Raw genomic sequence first — 18,699 nt, 5'->3', positions numbered from 1 at the left:
CTCTCTCACACACAGAGACTCAGGCAGTCTCTCTCACACAGAGACACAGGCAGTCTCTCGTACACTCACACAGGTAGTCTCTCTCTCACACACACAGACTCAGGCAGTCTCACACACACACACAGACTCAGGCAGTCTCTCTCACACAGAGACTCAGGCAGTCTCTCACACACGCACACAGACCCAGGCAGTCTCTCACACACGCACACAGAGACTCAGGCAATTTCTCTCTCACACGCACACAGAGACTCAGACAGCCTCTCTCGCACACACAGAGACTCAGGCAGTCTTTCTCACACAAGCACACAGAGACTCAGGCAGCCTCTCTCGCACACAGAGACTCAGGCAGCCTCTCTCGCACACAGAGACTCAGGCAGTCTCTCTCGAACACAGAGACTCAGGCAGTCACACATAAATAAGTAAAATCTACTGTAAAAAATGCACCTTGAACAATTTCAAGCTGTTTAGCTATGTATATATATATATATATATATATATATATATATATATACGATGTCAAAAAATAGAGTATTGCAGAGTATGCGGTGATACCTTTTTTATTATGTTAGTCCAATAAAAAAGGTATCACCGCATACTCTGCAATACTCTATTTTTTGACATCGTGTCTACTGGACTAATACGGCTCCACCCTTTTACATTATATATATATATATATATATATATATATATATATGAAACGCAGTTAATCAAAGTGTTCAATAGAAGTCTGGAAAAAGTATGCACTGGTGCTTTTTAGATAATTGATTGTGAATTGTTTATGTGACGAACGCTATTAATAAAACAAAGAGCCACTAAACATTTTTGTAAATCTACTTCTTGAAAACTGCAAGAAACTATTTGACTATTTTTTTTTTCAAAAAGTATTTTTTTTACAAATCTATGATGCCTCCTTTGATGTTTTATCAATTGCATTTATCACATTAAAAAAATCCCAACCAATTATCTAAAAAGCACCAATGCATACTTTTAATTACCATTAATTAATCTCATTAATTAACTCTGTCCCCAGTTTCCCATAGGCATCTTTGTCACGAAATAGCTTCCCATAGTCCCATGTTTAGTGACAAAGATGCCTATGGGAAACTGGGAACAGAATTTGCCTTTGCCCCCAGTCTCCCATAGCCATCTTTGTCCCAGCCTCCCACTGCCAAGCATGCCCCCAGTTACTTCAACTTACCTGACTGAAGACCCCGATGTGCACTCTGTCGGATTCCCGCTGCCAAACATCTGCGCGATGCAGATAACCCTGCTGCTGCTGCCGGCGGCTCCACCCACCCTCCTCCCTGAACGGGGCTGTCACCGCCCACAAAGGTCATTGAGCAGCGCTGGTGCCGCCCACGAAAGTTATTGAGCGGCGCCGGCTGACTCACTTCTATTTCGAATCGACAGGGGTGGCATTTTAAGAAGCCGTCTCCGTTGATCTGAAATCAACGCGACTCAGTGACCTTCGTGGACGGTGACACACAAACGTCCGCTGCTGCCGGAAGGGAGAATCCAAGTCCCCTGCAGTGCCGCGGGGGATCTGGATCCTAAAACCAATTATAGGCTGCACAACCACTTTAAGTGGGGGGAAAGTGCGGCCTATAATAGGGTAATTAAGAAATGGTTCGCGCAAACCGATCATTTTTTAAGAAACGGTTTGCGCAAACCGGCTGAATCTCACCCCTGGGTGTAACCATGTTTTGCATGTAGACTTCTTTAAAGGAGGTGTAGAGGTAGATGGCTCGGATTCAGAGACAGATTTTTCTTCTAGATCTTCTAGCTATTGTATCGATTTCAGGAAGTGCATTGGAGACCAAATTAAGCTTATTTTTATCTGGAGAAGACAGTATTTCTTCAAATCTATTTGGATCGAAGCACAAAATCTGCTTATAAAGTCCTCCATGTATTGAAAATCTTAGCTTCATGCTCTGTAAAACACTGTCCAGGATCACATTGTGAACTTTTTCTTGCTATTAGCAGATTCACTGCCTATTTTTTCTCTGTGTTCTGAAAAGCATTTGCTAATGCTTATGGTTTCAGTTTCTCATTCACATTATTAATAAATGCAGTTGCAGATTCAAAGACTCCAGCAAAATCTCTAGATATATTTTTTAACAGCTTTGTAGCATCATTCACCATTCTCCATGCCTGCAAGACATCAAGTCGAGCATACTGGGGATAATCTGACAGGCGTTATAATGTCAAAAATGCATATGAAAGTAAATGCTACCATGATTATCGCAAATTTGCAAAGATTGTCGCTTAGTCTCAGTACTTCATATTGAACAGAGGATCTGAAATCAGTGGATTCACCTACTTGCTTGAGAATAATAATCAGATCAGAAAAATCTTCCCTGGAATGGTTCTCATAGCTTCCAAATTAGACTCACTGCTGGAATACACACGCTACTGGCATCCGTAATAACCAAATTCAAAACATGTGCGTAATGTGATTAAGGTTAACTTCTTTATTATTAACGCTTGCAAACCTGTGTATGCACCGCTCGTATTTGCAGCTACATCAAACAAATCACAGATGCATTTTCCAAGAGTCATGTAAGCTTTTGCTGCTTAACAGCTACTAGATGTAATAACTGTTCTTTAGCTTTATCTGCCACAACATACCTCACAACACTGATCATGAGCTGACACATCTTGTGTAGAGTCCATTTGAATGGAAAATAATCCTGAATTGTTTACTTCTTCTACTTTTTCTACTTCTCCTACATAGCTTTGTTATTGTTGACTTACTCAAGAAAGAAAAAATGTCCCTGTAGGTGGCGTCAGATACCGGTTGGATCAATGGAGATATTCTCTGCTAGGGAGTTCTCATGAGAAGCAGGGTGCATCTGGTTATGAAACATGATTGTTTCATGTAAAGAAATCAAGACACAGTAAGCTGTTGGTTTGAGGAATCATGTTGAACTGTATAACTGCATCCAGGTCAGAGGTTGGAACAGGAAGTACAAGGCAATGCAATACTACCATAAACAAACAGTGACAGTACTTGCATAATAACTCCATAACATCTCCCCTTTTTTGCATTCAATGCAGAATTTGCAAGCAATTAACCGGAAACAGATCCTGAACAGTCTAAAACATAACATACTGTGTTACTGGTAAATAAGCTACAGATTGAGTCTATCTGGTGGTCTTGAAACTCGACCGCTACGCAGAGCCACAGGGATTTTGCCTGGGGGAAGCTGTTCAGCTCCAAAAGGTGTTGATAAGGGCCTGCCATTGTTCCTGACTGGTGTGTTTGGCACAGAAGAACATACTGGTACATGCGGCTGCATTATGTCATCCTCATTGTATCTTTCTGATATGACAGCAGTATTGTCTCTGGCTTGCTTACGTGGTCCAGTGGGACTAGGGGCATTGAGCACCTCGGTAGGGTCCCGTGCAGGATGTTCATAGGTTTGTTCGGTGAGTTGTTCAGCCACTCGCAGGTCAATTCGATTGCGACGGTAGAGACTGCCTTCCACATCCACAAGATCTGAACACAGGTACCCAGTCTCGAGCGACCAGTCCTGTCACCAGGGAGTGGCTTCATACGAATTGGCTCTCCAACGCTTAATTCAGGTAATTCTTTGGCAGAGACATCGTATGTCAGTTTGGAGATCTGTTTCCTCCGTCGCAGTTTCTCCAGTACACCTGTTACCACACAAGGTTCAAGTAATTTGTTGGCCACTGGCAATGAAGTCTTCAGTCTCCTTGACATCAAGCGCTGTGCAGGACTACTGTCCATGCCTTCAGTTGGGGTGTTCCTCCAATGTAGAATGGCTTTCCATGGGTCATTTCCATCATACTTGGCCTTCTTGCAAAGATTCTTTACTATCTTTACAGCTGATTCCGCTTTGCCGTTAGCTTGCGGGTGCCATGGGGAAGAGGTAAGATGTTCAAACCCCCAATCTGTAGAGAACCGTCTAAATTGCTCACATGAAAATTAAGGTCCATTATCCGAGATTACCCTGTCCGGCTGTCCATGACGTGCAAACTGTGCTTTACAACGCTTGATTGTAGTTTCAGCAGACAGATCGGGAAGGAGCTCAATCTCCCAAAAGTCAGAATAGTGATCAACAATTACTAGAAGATCTTGCCCTGCATAATTCAATAAATGCATGCTTACAATTTGCCAAGGTCGGGTGGGCAGTACATGCGACATCATGGGTTCTTTCTGTTGTGCCTGTGCATATTCATTGCATGCTGAACAATGACTAACAAAGTCTCTAATCTCATTCTGCATGTTGGGCCAGTATAAGGTATCTCGTGCCTGCCTATAGCATGCTTCTCCACCAATGTGACTGGCATGTATACGTGTCAGCATCTCCGATCTTGGAATTTGGAATGATGACCCTTGACCCTTTGTACAGTACGCCATCCTGAATACCGATTTCATCTCAGAAAGTCCAGTATTCTCTCACAATTAATGGCACCTCTGCTTTTGAATCTGGCCAACCATAAAGAACAAAAAACATGGCGGGTGAGCTTAATTATGCTTTGGCCAATTCATATAACCAAAACCTCTCATTTATATTATGTTTATATATTTGTTGCCAACTTTATTAGGGTGAGAAGCGCAGACAGTATTTTGTTTTTTGTATACATTGTACAGCCAACACACTGTATTTGCAGCATGCTCACACTGTTTGGTAGGCCTCATATTATACATTTGTATTATTTGAGCCTGAGACTAGCTTAGCGCACCGACATCTTTTCTTTTCCCTGTCAACCATAAAGAACAACAGACTTAAGTGCTTGCAAGCTCTCGTCGATTTCTGTGTGCTGTCTTATCTGAAGCAATCGTTGGTCTGTGACATTTAAAAAGTCTGAATGATTAATCTGCGACAGGTCATCCAGGTGCAGCTGAACATTGCAAACTGTGTGTTGTGCACACTCGGGTGTACCACCCGCTGCTGTAGCTCTGCTAAGAGTGTCACTAATGTACATTTCAGGTCCAGGTTTATAGATGACATTTAGGCAATAGTTTTGTAATGTGAGCAACATGCTCTGTAAGCGTTTGGGTGCACACAAAAGCGGTTTCTTGAAGATAGATATCAGAGGCTTATGGTCAGTTTCTGTCATGATCTCGTCACGACCACAGAGGTAGTGATGAAAGTGCTGGCAGGCAAACACAATACTCAGACATTCCTTTTCGATTTGTGCGTAGTTTTGCTCAGTAAGGGTCAGTGCCCTTGAAGCAAAAGCGATAGGCTGGTCAGCTTGCAATAGGCAACACCCAAATCCACTTTTGCTTGCGTCACTTTGAATAGTTACAGGTTCAGGTCCAGAAGCCTTCTCAACAGCTCACAAACCTCTGAGAGATGCGGCAGGAATTTTGCTAGGTAGGTAACAAACCCTATGAAGCGCTGCAGGGATTTCACATTCGCCGGCTGAGGCATATCCAGTATGGCTCTGACTTTTTCTGGGTGGGCCTCCAAGGATAGTATATGTCCATGGAAGCGTCTCTTTGTCCTTGAATTGCAGTTTTTTCACGCCAAGTTTAAGTTTTCACAACGATTCATCAGGTCAAGCGGTTTGCCATCATGATCTTGATCTGCTTCCTCATCTGTATCCCCACAACCAACCACAAGGATGACATCAGCTATTGGTTCAATACCACTGAGTCCAGCCAATAGTTCATGTTGTTTTCGTTGATACACCTCTGGTGCAACGGATACTCCAAAAGGCAATTTGAGCCATCTTTTCCTGCCCCAGGGAGTCCAGAAGGTTGTCATGTAGCTACTTGCATTATCCAATTTACATTGAAAAAATGCATCCCAGGCATCAACAAGCGTGAACAGACGTGCCTTAGGCAGCTTGTACAAAACATCCTTGAGAGTTGGCATGATGTAGTGGGATCGCCTCAGTGCCAGATTCAAGAATTTGGGATCTATACATATTCTTAGCTTATCAGGCTTCTTTACAATCACCATGTTACTTATCCAATCAGTTGGTTCAGTCACTGGTGTAATATGTCCATCAGACTCATACTGGTTGAGTTGTGCCTTAACTGGTACAGATTCTACAGGTCCAGTAAAAACATCACTAAATTCCTGTAATAGCAGTTGTTTTGTCAAGGGCCCTTTGAATTTATTGTCCATCACGTTGAGCTCTGCAGGGATGGAGAAATGTATCAGCCCTAGACGCTCACAGGTTGAGCCGTATAACAGTGGCTTTTGGCAGGCTTCCACAATTTCAAACTCTAGCTTGTGCCTCAGTCCACGTATGACACATTCAGTCTTGAAGAGTCCTAGAGATTTCATAAGGTCACCTGAGTATAACTTTAGTCTGGTGTCACTTGGCAGTAGACGTGCTTCTGGTGCTAACTTCATTTTGTCTCTCAAGCACATCACATCACATCACATGTTGCTCCTGAATCAAGCTGGCAGGATTGGGGTTTATTATTTAAATGAAAAGTGACAAACCATTTCTTTCCTCTGGTTTGCGCAGCGCCGATCAATTCACTGCTGTATATCATTTCAGCGGCGTGTGGTTCTTCCTCATGTGCAGATGAGTTATGCATGGTGTGTAGCTTTCCTATTGATGGTTGTCTTTTACTTGAGAAACATACTTTAGCAAAATGATTTGTTCTTCCACAAGACCTACAAGACTTCCCATAAGCTGGACACTGCTCTTTAATTCTTTGATGCAGAGTCCCACAATATTTGCACGCTGTAGGGTCAGCAGCATTTGTGCTAAACAGGCGGCGTTGTTTCTGCGGTTTGCTTATGTGGTGTCTCTGCATTGCAATATTTATGCTGTCGGTCTGCTGTCTGTCCTGGTCCATAACTTTCATACGCCTGTCAGTGAGCTCCGCTGTACGGCACATTTCAATGGCTGTGTTTAAAGTTAAGTCATGTTCTCTTAGGAGACGCCTGCGCGTGCTCTCACTAGCTATACCGAGAACAATTTTGTCATTGTTCATCCCTTAGTGTACCATATTCACAAGTTGCTGCCTTTTCTCTCAAGCGTGTAACAAAGTTATCAAGAGATTCTTCTTGTTTGCAGCATCCAAACACATATCTTTCATATATGACATTTTTAGCAGGTTTGAAATAAACTTCCGGTGCATCTAAAATTGCTGTAACATTCTCTTGCTGCCCTACTGTGAGGTTCAGATTGTGCTTATACACATGCCTAGATTCACTGCCCATGATTCTCCTCAGAGTTGCTGCCTGCACTGCTGCAGATTTCTCATTCAATTTCTCAGGGAATAATCTTCAAATTCAGCTCTGAAAGTATCCCAATTGCTGCTCCAATCCCCACTGATTCTCATGCCCTCAGGGGGAGGTATGCAATTCATGGCTGCCATGTTTAAGCCTCTGAGCTCTCAAATGTCAGAAAATCCACAAAGAACAGTCTTAGGTTGTAATTCACAAACCTGTGCACTATCCCAAAGCTGCTGTGCTCCAAACAAGAGGCTCAGTTCTGAATCTAGCCACTTCTGACACCATGTTTCATGTAAAGAAATCAAGACACAGTAAGCTGTTGGTTTGAGGAATCATGTTGAACTGTATAACTGCATCCAGGTCAGAGGTTGGAACAGGAAGTACAAGGCAATGCAATATTACCATAAACAAACAGTTACAGTACTTGCTTAACAACTCCATAACAATGATCCTCTCTTCTTGCGGATGTAAAACTCCAAGGCACAGCATTGGTAGTTTGTAGTGCCGACTAATCCTGCAGAAGGGAATAGAAACATGGGAGAGAGTACATCGCCCATAGCTCCCATGCCTTGGCATGGAGTTCAGTTTAGTTTTCCACATCATAAGTCAAGCCTCAACAGAGATCAACTTATCCTTTAGTAGATGCATGGAGACAATCTATTTCCAGTTCCTGAAAGACATTTCGCTGCAGTCAAAATATATAAAACTAGCCTCTTGGTGACTTAGTCCCTCTCTTACAGAACAGTGCCACCAATGATATACCTCTGAAAAATACCCCTCCTCTTATAATTGTCTTATAATCAGACCTCAAATAGGTCTGACTATGAGACTAAGATCCAGATCCCCCGCACCGCTGCAGGGGACCTGGATCCTCCTGTCTTATGCCCCCCCCCAAACTTACCGGTGCTTCTGAGACCTTGGTGTGTAGCCGGGGCAGCTTGTAGACGCACCTCCTTCTGGCTGCAGCGGAAGTTTCATACGCGGATGGCCTAGACGTCTACCTGCTGCCCGGGCAACACACCGGGAGTCAGAAGCACCGGTAAGTTTGGGGGGGGTTAAATGGGGGGCATAAGGCATTTCTGTAGGCAGAGTGCTCTATGAAATGCCTTTTAACCCCCTTAATGCCACTCTGCCTCCAGAAATGCCTTATACCTCCCTATATGCCACTCTGCCCCAGGGGCGGGCTGGCTGGGGACATCACATAAATCGATACACAAGGTTGTTGGGGCATAATGTACAAAAGGGGCTGGCTGGGGCCACAAATCCACATGGGGCAATACACAAAGGGCATAATGTACAAAGGGGGCTGGCTGGGGCCACAAATCCACACGGGGAAATACACAAAGGGCATAATGTACAAAGGGGGCTGGCTGGGGGCACAAATCCACATGGGGCAATACACAAGGGTGTGGGGGGAAATACATTAAAACCAAAGGGGGCTGGCTGGGGCATCAATACACAAGGGGGAAAAACAAACAAACAGCAAACCAGTATGGAAAGCATTTTGGATGTGGATGTCAGTGTGGCAGAGCCTGTCCTGGTGTGTCTGTGTGTTTGGCTGTGTGGCAGAGCCTGTTCTGGTGTGTGTGTGGGTGTTGATGTGGTAGAGCCTGTCCTGCTGTGTGTGTCTGGTTGTCAGTGGGGCAGAGCTTGTCCTGGTATCTGTGTGGCAGAGCCTGTCCTGGTGTGTCTGTTTGGGTGTCGGTGTGGCAGAGCCTGTCCTGGTGTGTGTTTGGGTGTCTGTGTTGCCTGTACTGGTGTCAGGGCGGGCTGTTTGGGGACAAAATTGTCTCACGCTGGGCTGTTTGGGGACAAAGTTGGCTCACTCTGGACTGGGTGTACATCCTGTGATCTATGCCTGCAATTTAGGGGGTTTTATCTATACCTTTAATGCTTAGTTGTTATGTGATTTCCAGTTGATCTGTACCTGCAAAGCTGGGTTTGTGTATTATTCTGTTGATCTGTATCTGCTATGCTATGCTTCCATACATTATTTATGTATACCTGCAAATACAGGGTTTGTATTTCTTATTCAGTTGATCTATACATGCACGTGTTGTTTACATGTGTTGTTTATTTGATCTATACCTGAACTACAGGGAGTAAGTAAAACATAGGTGTGGCTTAGTGAATGAGGGACAAAGGGACTCTAGGGATGATTACAGGGGAGAGGACCTCTCAATGTCACAGTAGGGTCAGGAGGAGGGAAGACTGTACTGACTCTCACAGTCTTCCCCTAATCAATGGTCAGTGTGGCAGAGGCCCAAGGAAATGCCTAGGGTCCAATTTTTGTTACAAAGATTAGCTGTTTTTTAATGTATTAAACATAAATTATTTTACTCCCAGTCCCATCACGTTACATCAATATGCGTTAGAAAATCAGGAAAAGATGGGCATGGATGGTGTGCTGATACGGTGGCGCAACGGGCCACTTGACTAGACTTGCCCCCCAGGCCTTAGGCTGCCAGGCCTCCCCTGCTCTGCCCCATAATATGCCTTTTAATCCCTTAAATGCCAGAGTGGCATATAGGGGTATAAGGCATTTCTGGAGGCAGAGTGGCACATAGGGGGTCAAAAGGCATATCATGGGGCATAGTGGTATATAGAGGGTTAAAATGCATATCATGGGGCACAGTGGTATTTAGAGGGTTAAAAGGCATATCATGGGGCACAGTGGCAAGTCTGGGGGCAGATGTGCATAACTGGGGGGGCAGGTTGGAAAATAAAAGGAAATAAAAACAAAATATTTTTCTCAATCATAGCTTTTATTAAAAAAATAGTTTACATGAATTAACATTTACTGGTAAAACTTTTTTCCTATAGGGTCGTCTTATATTCAGGCTTTTTCTTTTTTTTCCTAAATTAATATTCAAATTTTGTGGGGGTCGTCTTATAATCGAGCAAATACGGTAAACCGCAGCTGCCACACTTGACCATTCTTAAGTCATTCGGAAGGACTAACCTGTTTTCGTGAAGTAGTGTCCGGAGTAGGGACTGTTTTAAACATTACTTAAAGGTTAATATGTTTCTTGGAGAGATGGGAATGGTTTGATGGATCCACGTTCAAGAAAGTGTCCCACTGTTAGCACTCCATTAGCTATCCATTTGAATATGTCCAAGTCTTCAGTCACATGAGAGAGTATAGACAAGGCAGCATATAAAAAATGGCATAGGGAATGGTAGAGGGGAATGCTTTATCTCCAAAAGGGTACTTGGGAGGAGTGATGCTGGTGTCTGGCAGTAGGAAGCCATATTAAATCCTTGATAATGAGGAGAGAAAAAAAGGACTTAAGATCCTCCCAGAGTGCAGTTTCTGCTGCTTTGTGGGCCAAAAGTAAGTGTGCCATGGAAGTGGCTTTGTAATAGTTTATTTCATTTTGTAGCACAAGTCCATACCTATGTTTTGCCTGGTGGAGCTTATTTGCAGCTAACCTAAGCTTTTTTTTCCCGACACACAAATGTGTTGAAAGTGAGTTGGAAAAGTTTTTAAAACAAATACCTAAGACTGGATAGTGCTGCCATTTCTGCAGTTAAGTGCCCCAACCACGGATTGTGATGATAAAAGCTTTTAGCATTTATTTAGGTACTTCTGCAGTTGGAAAACTTGGTGAAATAATCTGGTCAATTGAGGGGCCAGAATATAGTATTGGTTTGTAAATGAATCTGGATCTGGAGCTTTATGTGGTGTAAGAGCGGAAATGGCTAGTTAGACTTCTTACTTCTTACTACTATGGTAGTAGGCAACAAATTGGTTCACAATGCGTTTTGGGTTCCGAAATACGTTTCCAGTGTCTGTTAGGTGCGATATTTTGTTGGAAATTTTTTTTTTATGTAGCGGACCAATAGTCTATTTGCCTTGTCCCCCTTAGAATAGTAGAGTTGCTTAAGTTTTCGGCATAAGGTGCTAAAAATTGCTTCAGTCCTTACAATGTAGTTAAAGAGACTGGGGGATAATTTCATGCAAATAGGTTTAAATGCATTTAAAGCACGATAGGCATACAGTAATTTTTTAAGATAAACTATGTACAGTACCTAGTCATGTGTTTAGACACAACTTTATCTAGTTGAGTACATAATATTAATATGCACATGTTTTACAGGTCTGCATAATGAGGAATGCATACAAATATGGAGCACATTGAAAAAGACAGATATGCAAAGTGAGTGGGTGGTTGTACAAACAAGCAGTGAAAATAATTACCGTATGTTTGCTGTAGATTATGAATGTCAAATCATTGTTACAGGAAGTGAAAGGAACAAGAGCTACAAAATAATACAGCCCTTGTAAGGAGGACAGAAGTACAGGGAGACAGGGACCACTTGAGACAAATCTGAGATGGATTTTCTTATGACAGGCATAGACCCATTTGGGACACAGCGAGACCTAACTTTTAACTGTACATGGTTGGAAGCTTGCTATAGGCCTTTTATATCTATTAGGTCTATAATTTGAAGATTTACTTTGAAGCTCTTTCCTTAAAGTGTGCCTTTGTAGCTTATCCTTTTCAATGGTTTTGATAGGAAAAGTGGCCCTGACTAAGGTCTGTGCCATTGCTTTTTTAAGACCTTGAAACTCAATCTGAGGCAGAAGTTTATTATTAGAACACAGCATTTACAATTTTTTATCTAGCTGCATGTCTATTTATATAAAGGAGTGTTTTTGGAGTTATTAAAAGTTAATTACAAATTGTATGTTTATTATTTTGAATATTTAGAAAATGTGTTTTATTTTTCTTGTAAAGACTTTCCCCGGCTGTCAGAGATCAGAGTTCCCCGCACCGGTGCCGGTGCGGCACCGGTGCGGGGAACTCTGACCTCTGACAGCCGGGGAAGGTCTGCGCGATGGACGCAGACAACCCCCGCTGCTAGCCACACCTCCTTCCGGCTGCAGCGGAAGTTGTCTACACGAATCGCGTAGACATCTATACGCTGCCCCAGCTGCACACCGGGGACCCAGAAGTACCGGTAAGTGGGGGGGGAGACAGGAGGATCCAGGACGACCCCGATTATAAGACGAGGGGTATTTTTCAGAGCATTTGCTCTGGAAAAAACTTTGTCTTATAATCGAGCAAATACGGTAATTACTACAGCCTTATTTTCCAAATAATGAAAGGTTGATGGACTCCTTGGAAAGCCATCAGAAGGTACTGGCTGGAAAATCCCTATTACATCTCAGGTCTAGCCATCAGAACCAAAAGACAGATCCAACATCCTTGAAGCCATTAGCAAATTGCTGATTCTAGGACACAAAAGACCTCACTATTTTCTTCATATTTAATAAAGCCCTTTAAAGCCCCCCCATATACCGCTCTTACCCTCTCCCTACTTACCAGTGCTTCTTTAGACTTCTCCCCGTGCTCCAGATTCCTTGGTGTCTAGTGGGGCAGCCAGTGGAGGACCTGAGCTGCTGCCGCCGGCACTTCCACCGGAGCTTCTATGAATGAGCACCGGAAGGTCATGTGATGTCATAGAAGCCCCGGCAGAAGTGGAGGTTGCAGACGCGCGCAGAAGAGGAGGATCCAGGTCCCTTGCGGCAATACGGGGGATCCGGATCTTAGTCTTGTAGTCAGACCTCTATTTGAGGTCTGATTATAAGACGACCTTGAATATAAGACAATGGTTATTTTTCAGAGCATTTTTAGAGCAAATACGGTATATTTTAGATACATTGTTTTAGGGAATTACCAAGATATGGAATTCCCCAAGGACTGATATCAGATAGAAATAGACAGACAAGAGACATATTTGTTTGCATAGCCCCCAACATTTTAAAATGTGAAAGAGGGACACTTTTTAAATCGCTCTCCAATACAAGCAATTGTACTTTGCAAGGCCGTGCTTGCAGTTAACAGTAGATAAAGCTGCAGATATTAGCTGTGAATTACAATTCCCATAATGCTCAGCCAGCCAGATGTCCACCATGACTAGGCATCGTGGGAGTTGTAATTCACAACTACCACCTGTCACATCATCTGCTGTTAACTACAATTCACATGAGGCTCAGCCAGGCATACAGCTTCCATGATGCTGGTTGAGCATCATGGCAAGTGCAGTCAACAATAAAGCTGCAAATGCTAGCTGTGGACTACAGTTCCCATGATTATCATGATTTTTTTTTATTAAAAAAAAGGTTATTGTTAGCCTTTAGATACCAGGAGCTGTAAATTCATTCCTAATTTATAATGTGTGTATACATATACACATACACTGCCTTTACACACACACACACATATACACGTACACATCCCTTACACACACATACACGTTCACTGCCCTTACATACACACATATACACATACACTGCCCTTATATGCACACATATACACGTACACTGCCCTTATTGTCAGAGATCTCAGGAACCCAGGTGCAGCTCTCAACAGGTCCAGGTAGAAAGTCAGTGTATAAGGGTTCAGGCAGAAAACATAGTCAGGCAGGTCCAGAGGTCAGAAATCCAGGCAGCAAAGGTTCATCAGCGGTATAAACAGGCCAAGGGTTAAAGAGCAGGTAAACAGAAGTACGGGATATGGGATCCAAGTGTCCTCTGTAAATAGCACAGAACAACTGATTAATGAAGGCTCAGTTGTTCAGGGTTTTTAAGGGTGAAACTCCACCCTTTGATGTCTGTGGTTGCCAGGGAAACGAAACACTGAGCCCTCTTCCTGGTTTGTCTCCCGGACGTCCCTGGTTGCTGGGGGGGACGTGTTGAATTGGGTTCCTTTGGCGGGGAGGACGGGTGAGTTGCGTGATGCGTGACACTTACACACACCTGCCTTTACACATATACATGTGCACTTTACGTCAACATCGGCCATATGTAATATGCCCATGGACGCCTGAATTGAAAGAGCTTAAACCAACCCCAGGACACCCCACTACAAGAGATTTTGCCTCTAGCAAGATGATGGTGTTTGTTAAAATATAAACAAGTTTTCAGGAGGTTCTCTCCAGACCCTGCTGAGAACTCTGGAGTTCAATGTAGCCCAGCTTTCTAATCATAATGTGATTAGTAAAGTAAATCCAAAAATCAGATTCACAAAAATGCTTGTATGGAAAGAGTTAAAATACAGGCATTGCAAATGCTCATGGGATATCTAGTTTTAAAAAATGTATAATCTGATTGACCGGGTTCAAAGATATCCCAAAAATAGACTGACCAGATGTCCAAATTCCAAAAAAATTCACACTTGCAAGGTAGGCCTTTTACCTCCCAAATAAAACAAACCAATGCATAGGGTATCACTGTAGTCAAGAGATGTTGCTGAACACATTGAGGTGTTTGACAGTGACATATTCCAGGAGTGGTGAAAAGACAAAGAAATCAAAACATACTACCACAAATTTTTACAAATGCTGGTAGTAAAATTGGTGCATGGAAAGGGTTAAAATACCAGCATTTGAGGGAGGGGGCCATTTAGGCAGAGCTACTCAGTGTTGTTTCACGTGCTGGTAGGGAGAAGGATGGGGGGGGGGGGGTTAAAGACGCTTAAATAAAACCTCAACCTTTCCCCATCATTATCAAATTATATGTAGCAGGCATACAAAATGAGGTTTCCATACTACACGTGGATAGGCCTTCCCTTGGGACACATCCCAAACCCGGAACGGGAGTTGAGTAGAGCCTTTATAGGCCTCGCAAATGATAACACTGTTGTAACGCAGCGTCTATTCATAAATCCTACTCTACTCTATATTTAGCATTGGTTCATCTCCTTAGGCCCCTATCCTGCCTACAAAGGGGGTGTTTTGGGGCTCTAGACACATTTGCTCATGTTTTACCTCTATCATAAATATACAGGCTGAAAACAGCCTTTACATATGGAAGGGGTCTCAGGAAATATATTTAGTATATCTTCTTCAGGGGGTTTGGTTAAGGCTGTTACCGCTCACTTCCCCCGTCTGTTTTCTCTTTCTGTTCCCATCAGACTATATTATCTATATCCTCTCTTTCCTATACCTCTTCCTTCTCCTTTATGAGAGATAGGCCCCTGTCCTACCTACAAAGGGGGACGTTTTCCGGTCTGGCACATATCAGACCCACTGGATGTTCACTCATGTCATACCCCTACCACAAATATGTCCCAAATAACACATGCTTGTAGAATGACAACCCAACAAACCCATGCATTGGGGGTATCACTGTACTCAAGAGATACGAGGAGCTGTAAATTCATGCCTAATTTATGATGTGTGTGTGTGTGCAAAAAACATGGAGGTGGGTGCATTGAGGAACATTAAACTCTTCAGTGCGGGGCAGTAGCTAACCTAACTACTAACCAGCAAGTGGGAGAGGAGTGTTCTGGATGGCCGGTAACATGTCTTACCATGCTCCTCTCCTACATGACAGCAGCAAGTGGGAGATGAGTGTTAACATTAACTTCTTCAGTGCCAGGCCATTAGAGGTACAATGGTACAATAGTTTGTAATTAGTTTGTAATTGAGAAAAAGGGACTTCTTTCTGACTTTTACTTGAAACTTCTACTCATCTACAAAAGCTAATGAAAAACCTGCAAAATAGATTCTACTATTTGTCCTGAGTTTTGAAATATCCAATGTTTTAATGATTTTCTTGCTTTTTTCTGTGCAAAAAAATCAGATTTTTGTATTTACTTTACTAATCACATTATGATTAGAAAGCTGGGCTACATTGAACTGTCAGGGCCATCGCTTACCACACTGATCCAAGTGCCTCACTAAACCATCCAATGAAGTATTTCATTCAGAGTACTAATTCCAATTACAGGGCCTCAAGAGTCCTGTATTGTTATTTTTCATCACTACTGCCGGGGGGGGTTAATTTCTGCAAATGCCTTGGATGTTGTAGCCGTTTTTCAGGCTCGCTCTCTGTAATCGAACCCCGATTCCCTATTACCTGTGGTCACATGGTAGGCACAGAAAGTACCATTGAAAGTTGACAGACATCCGAATGTATCATTAGGCAGGGCACACTGCAGGAGGCCCTCAGGCAGGGCACACTGCAGGAAGCTCTCAGGCAGGGCACACGGTAGGGAGCCTTCAGGCAGAGCACACGTGGTCAGGCAAGCCAGGTCAGAGCCAGAAGATCATAGGAACAAGCAGAATCAGGAAACTAGGAACTGGTTCAGAGCAATCCTGGTCAATACCAGAAGATCACGAATAAGAACCAAATTGGTCAAGAAGTCAAGAACAAGGATAAGCCAGAACAAAACAGGTGGAACCCAACAGAACACTGCTAGCAGTAGGACAGGACACTGAGAAACAGCAGGGTCAGTATACACTGCAATGTAAAGGCCCAGACTGGAGGGCAGGGCATGTATTTAAAGGGAGGGCTAACATCCAGGCAACGTGGCTCAGCAGTCCTGAATAACTAGTAACAGGTAATCCTGAGAGGGAAGGGTGGCCACTAGTGACTGCAGGTAGGCATGGCACCTGAATAAGTACAAAGTCCATGCTAACAGGGTGGAATCCTGACAAGGGGAAGGGGACCTTGGAGCACATTGGTCAGGGAGAAACAAGGTCTCCGGCAGGAAAGTTAATATAATAATAATACATTATCAGAAACATGGAAGAAAGAGGCAGTACATCTGCATTAACAGTCGCACATTTGCATGACCTGGCTGCTAGATGGGTGGAACTTGGGGAAGTGGGCCTGATGTCGCGTGCATGGGAGCGCTGCTGCATTTTATATTGGACATCTCGGTATGTCCAAATGCGATCCTTGGGATGCGTTTTATGGACATACTGGTACATCCATAGAGGACTGAATGGGTTAAGTGATGACAAAAAGACTTCCAGTAAAATTGGATTCATATGTATAACAACTATATAGCTGTTACATTAAATAGGCATTAAACAATAAAACATTTATTTCCATGGAACATTGTGTATAAAATAAGATTCTGGCATAGTCTGAAAATTGCCCACAATGCTATACCAACAAATATAAACAATAGATGTGTTTTTAACAAATTTTGCCTATTTAGTGCGTATATAATGAGGCAGGCCCCCAACAAAACAATCAAAAGTGTAAAACCACTGAAATTTTGTTAAGATTTTTTTTATTCGTTTGCCTACTATAGTTGAATCATCTCTTTGTGGGAAGATTGCCAGTTACATAGAATATGTTACTTTTGTTGGAGCCAGACAAACTTAAACAAGCTGCAATTGGCATTTTGGCAATATTTGCAGAAAATGTGGTTAATATTTAAAATGGGTATGTTTTGCATTCATGAATACAATAAATCTAACAGATGCTCCTTATTAGCAAATTCAAGCTCCACGGGAAACAGATATAAGACATACAGTGGATGAAAAAAAGGATAAAGTAAACCATTACAATGCCAGAGATATATCCTGAAAGAATCTCTGAGTACTCTAAAACTCAACTTTTCATAATATCTTTAAAAAGTGCAACCAAAATATCAGCTTATAATAGAAAGGTTCTAAAATAAGTGCAGGGGTTCTCTGGACCTCAAGCTACTTCTGCTGAAAGGCTGTTCCACATATCGACCATCCTCTCAATGAAGTAAACTAAGTAAAATGTTCTTACATTAAATAAAACCCAAAAATTCAGGGGTTCTGTGGACCTCAAGCTACTAGAATGAAATAGTAGTCTGTGGTACTGCTCTGGGGACAACACAACATTTCCCAAAATGAACAAACATTTGCTTGAATAGAAAACCAATGTTGCCTCACTCAGCTACCCTAAAATATAATATCCTAACGTAACCACAGAGGTTAAACAACTAACAGGTATCCCAAATGTAAATTGCTTAAAATGCTTAAACATGTAAACCATTAAGCCTGAGGCATTTCTCTGTGATCATCAGCACATATTCATCCTGTCCTTTAACCTCTGTGGTCAAGTGAGGAATCTATTATATTTACGGCAGCTAAGTGACGCAAGTTAGTTTTCCCTAACTTTATTATAGCCTCTAAGACTTCTACAAAGAGGCTGTTACAATTTTCCACCAACACCTCAGTAACGCATTTGGATGCGCAAAATGATGGCGATTGCGGGAACGTCCTCTGCGCAATTGGAGGATCGAGGAGATGACGTCACCGCAAGCGCAGCTAGATTGTCCTCAGTTGACTATTTTAGTGACCTCCTCTTCCCCGATTGGAGGATCAGGGAGGATGTCACCACAGTTTAGCCATTTTGCCACTGGGTTATGTCTGCAGAGATGCGAACGAAGAAAGAAGATAGCAGATTGAAAATAGAAGATAGGAGAGAATATAAAATATAGAAGGTGAAGAAGGCGCAGCAGTAGTCGGCAGAAAAGGTAAGGAAACATTTAGAGAGCCTAAGAGAGTGAACAAGAGTTAGTGAGAGTGACTGTAGGCACCGGGCAACAAATTTTGTTCCTGGATTAGATTAAAAATGCCCCCAAATTTTTGGCTGACCCAGATGAGGAGGGGACAAAATTTACTGCCCAAAACAAACCAAAAACATTTGTCCAAATCTTTTTTGTCCATTTGCACGTCTACAATTGTTATATCCAGAGGACAATCACAAAGAGCACAAGTAAGCGCAGAAGTACAAAAGTGA

This window comes from Spea bombifrons, chromosome 4 (genome assembly GCF_027358695.1).
Source record: "Spea bombifrons isolate aSpeBom1 chromosome 4, aSpeBom1.2.pri, whole genome shotgun sequence".
In the NCBI taxonomy this organism is placed as follows: Eukaryota; Metazoa; Chordata; class Amphibia; order Anura; family Pelobatidae; genus Spea; species Spea bombifrons.
This window is presented reverse-complemented; position numbering follows the sequence as displayed.